The 6,924-nt window shown below is 39.2% G+C and overlaps 1 long non-coding RNA gene across 3 annotated transcripts; it reads left to right on the top strand.

Moving 5' to 3' along the window:
- Positions 1-579: 579 nt before the first annotated feature.
- On the top strand, positions 580-6,690 carry LOC133214229 (uncharacterized). 3 transcript variants are annotated; one of them, XR_009726054.1, is made up of 3 exons: positions 580-2,908; positions 3,421-3,724; positions 6,277-6,690. It is a non-coding gene; the product is annotated as an uncharacterized LOC133214229 (long non-coding RNA). The 3 variants fall into 3 exon arrangements; XR_009726057.1 differs by lacking the exon at positions 580-2,908 and having other exon boundaries at positions 3,317-3,724; XR_009726053.1 differs by lacking the exons at positions 580-2,908; positions 3,421-3,724 and adding an exon at positions 5,125-5,952.
- Positions 6,691-6,924: the final 234 nt, after the last annotated feature.

The raw sequence follows: 6,924 nt of genomic DNA, 5'->3' as shown, positions 1-6,924 counted from the left end.
AACATCAGGAGAGACAGACAAACCAATGACACAGGACGCAAATGGAAGGATACCACTGAGAAAAGCTACACAGATGGTTTTATAGATTAAAAAAGCTGGCATATCTAAAGCTCGGGTTGTTAAAAAAAGAGACAGAGGGGGAGAGGGTGAGAGGGTGAGAGAGAGGAGTAACTTACTTTTTCAGTCCTTCTGGTCTGATACTTCCGTAGGCCCCATCTGTACTTTGCGAGAATGGGTTTGTGCTTTTGGTTGCACTCCCAGCTTGTTCTTCTTGGTGTTTATAGACTATCCCAGATGTCAAGTTGTTCTCTGCAAAGCAAGTTGATGGCTCCTCAAAGCAAGAATTGTTCTGTTCTAAGGCTGTGCTGAGGCATTTTGCATTTATAAAGTGATTTACAGTCCAGAGAAGTCCTGTGAGGAATGACTTTGCTGTTCCTAGGGCAGAGGAAAAGTAGTCTCTCTCTTGGGCTGCCTGCCTATTAACTGGAACAAGCTCTTAGTTATATTTGTTTATTCATTCCATCTTTGCTTAAAATTAAATCGTTCCCAAACCACAGTCTCTTATACCATATCAAACAATGCTTTCTAGGGTGCTTTTCACTGAACGCTTGAGGAAGGAAATGTGTTCTGGGAAATTCTGGTAGCGTTATATTTGAAGAAAAGTTTTGAAAGAGCAAACTGACTTTGTCTCTTTCACAGGGTTTCTGGTATTACCAGAGATTTCAACACGCAGATAAAAATGGAGAGAAATACTCCATGAGCCTCCTAGGATATTTGCCCAAAGTTGCAAGGTTTCAGCAATTCTAACTTCCAAACAGACTACCTCAACAGAGCCATCTCCTTTCTGCTGAGTAACTTATGTTAAATGGGTACTACTTCTGGGCACTCAGTCCATGCCTCCTGGCACCATCTGACAACCCGGCCCTCCTGCCGGGTGCTGCACCCAAACATCCAGCAGCTTTCTCCTAGTGTCTTGCCCACAGTCCCAGACAACAGAAAGGCAATAAAGAGATCCAGAAATATTTTCTTCTATGCCAGTCCGCTCCCTACTTTTGCATGTGCTGAAATTTCACTTCTCTGTCTGCAACATTCATGAAAGTAATAAAATTGCTGCTGACTCTGGAGGTCTCCAAGAGTCACTGCAGGCACAAACTGTCCTTGCGGCATCTTGTATGGAAAAGGGGCTCTTCCAGGCAGCTCTTCATGGCACTCCATTTCATAACCCAAACCTAAGTAATGCTGCGTCTTTGCCAGTGTCTCTGTTTAAATGGTTGAGACTGGCAAGTGTTTGATGCAAAAAATACTTCTGCATGAACAAATGTTATTTTCTTTATGAGGACTAGACTGACATGAGCTTCTGAGAAGTAAACAGAGAGAAATGTACAGACAAGACGAATGGGTGGATGATAAAATTGGTCCTTTACTCTGAACTGTTTCTAACATAATTCAAAATAGCAGCTTTGGAAGATGGCACTTCCTTTTATAGTTCCTTTTCAGAAATAATAAGAGCAGTTTGCTAGAATCTTGGTCTAACTAATCACCACATTACCTTTAAATGAAGGTTTGCCTCCCATCATTAAGTAATTCACTCAAGGTAACAAGTGAAATAAAGTCAGAGGGATATAGTAGTCTCAGACGTAAGCCTTATTTTACAATAAAGAACAGTGTGGTTCGTCTTTCTCCAGAGGTTTGGGGTTTTTTGATGCTTTCTTGCTTTGTTACAGCTTGCAGAAAGCGAAGATTACAATACATATCTGCTAATCAATATTAAACTAGTAGAGTAAAATGTCAGGGAGGAAAAAAATTGAAATCATACTACATTTCAACACCAACAGAGAAAATCCCAGCATTGTTAAATGGCAGCAATAAAACTAGCAATTGTTATTTAGTTTTAAGTAATGAACCAAATAAAAAATACAGAACTTGCTACATTGCCTTCCAAATGGAGCTTATTACACTGCTGCTTGAATGTTTGTACAATCTTTAATTTAAACATTTTCTCTTCAGGTCTTAATAATAGGCATGGGTAGTTGTAATTTACTTCCTCTTCAAAGGCAAAAAATGAAAGAGGAAAACAAAATGCTTTAACAACTCACATGTGAGCAGAAGTAGCTCATTCAGCCAGAGGAGGCTGGTAGGGCTGAAAGTCAGAGAATTTCACCCCGCGATTTATCTTTCAGCCAGGTAAGGGCATGATTAGCATGTGGGCTCTCCAAAGCTGCTCCCCCAGTGAGAAGGAAGAGCCATTCATCACTATTTACTGGGCCTTTGTTCTGCTGCAAACCCTTGCAGAGAAGACAAAAAAAGCGTAATTTGTGTTTCTCAAAAGGATACCAACACGCAACCACATAGATGCTTCAAGGATTTTTTTTTTTATTATTATATTTTAGTATATAAGCAACCAAGGAAATTATTTAGAGGTGAATGTTAATATATTCCACTCCTCATGGCCCACAGGATTCTCAATTCTCAGTTCAGTTTTTTCATTATGCATCCTTTGTTTCTGGAATTACTGTGATAGTTTACTGGTTTGAAGGATTTTACAGTTGCAGTCATAAATAGAGGCAAATCTTAACCTTGAAACTTGAATGACAAAATAATCCTATTTGAAACAACTCCTGAGTGGCACATGGAGGGGAAAGAAATAAATTAATTCTTTTTTTTTCCTGTACATGACTACCTCGAGCTCAAGCTGCTTTTTAAAATTGATCATCTGATAAAATACCAAATTTTAAAATCCCTGGTTGATTTTTTAATGAAAGAACAGAGGTGGGTTAAGGTATTTATTCCTGGCCTTGGGACTTGTGATTGCATGACCTTCTGTTTCCCCTCTCCTTCTGGGGCACTGGTGCTTGCATGCAGGCAGAAATCTTTCTGAAAAGCTTGGATTCAGATGCTCACCTGCAAGGTAAATAAAGACATTTTCCTCTTGGGCTGTATTTGATTTCTTTAAACATTTTTATTTTTTGGTTTCTGCTGTGCTCTTGCAGTGAAGCATGGCTTGTTATTCACCCTTCTGCACTGGAGGCAGAACGTGAATGTAGGGGCTGCTGCTTTGCAGGGCACACAGCCTCCGTCTGGACTCCTGCCTGCTTGTCTGGGTGGCTGTGATGGCCAGGTCAAGTTTGGGAAGTACTATTTTAGGGTGGCTGGAGGAGCAGAGGAGCCCCATTTCCAGCCTGGGACTGGGCTCAGCCATGGCTGCAAGGGCTTTTCTCTGAATCTAGCTCTTGTCTGTCTTGGGTAGCAAGGAGATCTCAGCCTTTTTCTTCTGTGACTCACAGCATGGCTTTCTGTGGAATATGTAAAGCTAGAGTGACATTTAATAGGTCACAACATAGAGAAGGACAGATTAGTGAGTATCATACAACATTTAGAGTTAATTTTTATTGTACCTACTACCTTTATTCTTCCTTGTAGGAAACTCTCCTGTTCCCATCTGTACTAAAAATAGAATAAAAGAAGAATGTTGTTAACACGGTAAAATAAATCAGGCAGCACAATACAATGCCTTGAAAGAAGATGTTCAAATAATGAGGCCCTGACTTGCTGCACCTCAGCAGCCTTTAGAGAAGCTGAGACCTGGCACACACACCCTTCTGTGGGGCAGCTGAGGACACCCTGCACAAACGTGATGGCCCTTGGGCTGAGATCCTGATACACCCCCCAGCTATTTACATATGCATTAAGGGGTCCTCTTGAGCATGCTGATATATTTTTCCAGGTGAGCAGAAACCTTCAGAACAGGACAGGACAGATTTCTGTGACAGCTGATATTGAAAACCAGGAGCATGTGACAGTGACATTTGAAAAATGCATCTTGAAATGATGCTTTTGCAAGGGAAGCTGTGTTTAGTAACAAGTATTATGGAAAGGAGTCTATTAGAGGTCTAGCACAGCTATATGGTACCTGAGGTAAGATAGCATTGCTGGAATGTTATCAGTACTTGCACCTAAATATTGCCGTTTATCCTCCAGGATCTGTTTTCGATAGTCTCATACGACCACTTTAAAACATATTGACATTATACGTTTTTTCTAGATTAATCTAGGAAACAGCTGAAAACACAGTATTAATTTTTGTCTTCCTTATTTTTCGCTCATTCAAACTACTGGTAAACCAGTAATCTGTAAGATTGAAGAGGCTGGCTATAAAAAATTAGGATAGGAAATTGTTTTCCAAACTATGCTGCAGACTTTCTCCTCAATCAAAGTTAGTTAAAGGAAAAAAACAATTAGGTATTATTTCAGCCTAAGTGTATACAAGGCCAAGAGGCAGTTGTTGCTGCCAGCGATAAGACTCCTGATACCTATCAAATATTGAATGTTGAAGGCAGACCCTTTAAAATCTAGGAGCAATTAAATATCCAGACTATAATTTAGAAGAGAATAGAAATTTCAATTATGTATTAACATTTAAGGAAGGTTGCCTATAGTTATGAGGGATGGAAATATTGAAGAAACAATGCCAAATTGGTATGGGAGATCGAGAAAAGTGAATCCTAAATCTAACTGGTTACCTAATGAAATTCAAAGGTATTATGTGACTGTAGATAGTCAGAAGAGAGCGTTGTAAGAAAACTAAACATCAGGTGTTTACTGTTACGAGACATAATCTAGCTTAGGGAAAAAATACACACACATGTACTTATAAATAACTACACAAAACACAGGAAGCTTTAATGATAATCTGTCATCAGCACTAATGGAGAAGACTTGCAGCCACATCAGGTAACCAGGAGTGTGTGGGCCACAGCTGGAGGTCCTAAACCAGGCTGCAATCATCATAATTTTCCTAGTAATTCATTGCTGCTTTGTAATCAAGGACTATTGTGTTGTCCAGGCCAAACCCAGGACATAAGCCAAGGAATTTCAGACAGTGCTTCCTACATCTTAGGACCCTTCATCCTTGCTGTAGATCAGGGGGTATTCCTGGGACCTCCAGCCAACCAAGTAGGCACTCAGCTATGCAATCATTTCACAATGATTTCAGGAGATGTTAACACATTCCCCTAAAAGGAAAGTAAATCTTATTATTAACTATGTAAGCAAAAAAAAAAAAAAAAAAAAGAAAAAAGAAAAGAAAGAGTTTCAATATAGCTGATAAAATTTAAGTCTTCTGCCTTTTGGAAAGCATTTTTGAGCCTGGCTCAGATTAATCATGATCAAAATGCATTTTTGTCCTCAGAAGGCAGAAGAATTCTTTTGTCTCAGGCCTTTGCTCAATGACAAAGGTCAGGTTTTTGCATCTACAGATCTGACCTGCAGCTGCAGAAGTGCTCAAACAAGAGAATGAGGAAAGCAAGGAGGAATTATCTGCAGCTAAAAGGCAAGCCTCTCAACACAGGTTAAAGCATTCTTGCTTTCAGCTGCTGCCTCTCATCTCATGTTTTCTGATCTAGCATCTAGCTGACAGTCAGAGTCACCCTGCAAAATGAGGCATAACAAAGGCAGGAGACAGAGGGAAATCGCTTCCCTCTACATTAGAGGCTTATGCTCAGTGCCAGGGAGGAGAGGAAGGCATTGGTTTGTGGTCTGAAAGCTTTGTCCCTTGCTAGGTAAAAGAAGAACAGCCAGAAGGTGAGAGCCTTGAGAAAAAGTCTGTTATTTATAGGGGCCACAGAATAGGAAGGACAATTGCATATTATGAAGGAAAGGACCCCCTGTTTGATCCAGGAGGAAGGCAGAAATGCAATTTTGAACGAAGGCTTTCCTTGGAAGGAAAAAGCAGAAGAGGCTGGTGTTCCTGCTTAGAAGACCAAAAGGAAAGACAAGACCAAGAAAGAGTTGCTTGGTTAGGGAGGGAAAAATAATCATAGTGGTAGAAATGATGTAGTTTGCACCATGAGAGCAAGCACTAAATGTAGAGGGTGAATGAAAGTCTTAAAGAGAGACAGTGAGACTCAGTGCTTGTTACAGCTAATGCCAAACAATATTAATTTACTCCACCAGGTATTAGTGAATATTAATATTATGTCGTTAGCAAGCTTTCAGTACCACTGGCAGTATGTTATGCATTTTCTGGGGTGAAATAAAAGAACTCAGTTTCCAGCCCTACTAATTTTATATCTTTTATGAGCAACACATTTCCTTTTAAAGATAAAATACAACATGTAGAAGTAGTAATTTACAGCTAAAGCAACTATTTTTCTGGTGTTCTCATTAAGCCTATTTTATGCACCTGTCTTCTATTCACTCTTTTGAAATTGTAGACCACAAAAAGAGTACTGGGAGTGAATAATTAGCCATAATTATTGTTTCTTTGTAATATTTTAGGATGTTGAGAAAATTTCTTACGTGAGGATGTCCTTTGTGAGTAAGGAAATATTCATAGTGATGCCGAAGCTTATGACTCGAACCTGCACATCGACAGCAACCTGCAGTGAGAAGGACAAGAAAGAATTAAAGGGGTGCTAGCCACAGCAGATTTCATCACGGATAAATCCCAATATGGTTTAATCACTGCTCAGTTTTAAATACTTTTCATGAAATATTTGCATTTTTATGTCTGTTAAGGGCTTCAGTAGTTACTACCTCTTTGATTTCCCAAATTTGCTATAATGGTGTTATGTTTAAATACATCTTTATGTATAATGATCTTTAACATTGCTGATCCTGTATGTAATGAATTAGACTTTTCACTGTTGTAAATAGGACTGATGTGTGATTAATAAACCAAGCCAAAGAGTATTGATACATGGAATTGATATAAACAAGGTTAGAGGAGAAGCTAATTAACATGCTTGAGTGATTTGCAGTCTAATCCTATACAAAACATTAGAAATCAAACTTGTGAGTACTGAAAAAACTGAATCCCAGCTGAAGTATTAAAAGCAATGCTTCCAATTCTGCCACGGTTTGTCCCCTCAACTGCTCTTAATATTACAATAGGTATGATTTTGCAGACTAAATGTAAGCATTAGT

This window comes from Neopsephotus bourkii, unplaced genomic scaffold (assembly GCF_033783945.1).
Source record: "Neopsephotus bourkii isolate Nb327-2 ecotype Australia unplaced genomic scaffold, CSIRO-AGI_Nbou_v1 NB_107, whole genome shotgun sequence".
Classification (NCBI taxonomy): Eukaryota; Metazoa; Chordata; class Aves; order Psittaciformes; family Psittacidae; genus Neopsephotus; species Neopsephotus bourkii.
The sequence above is the reverse complement of the archived record's forward strand: the minus strand, read 5'-3'. Positions and strand labels throughout refer to the sequence as shown.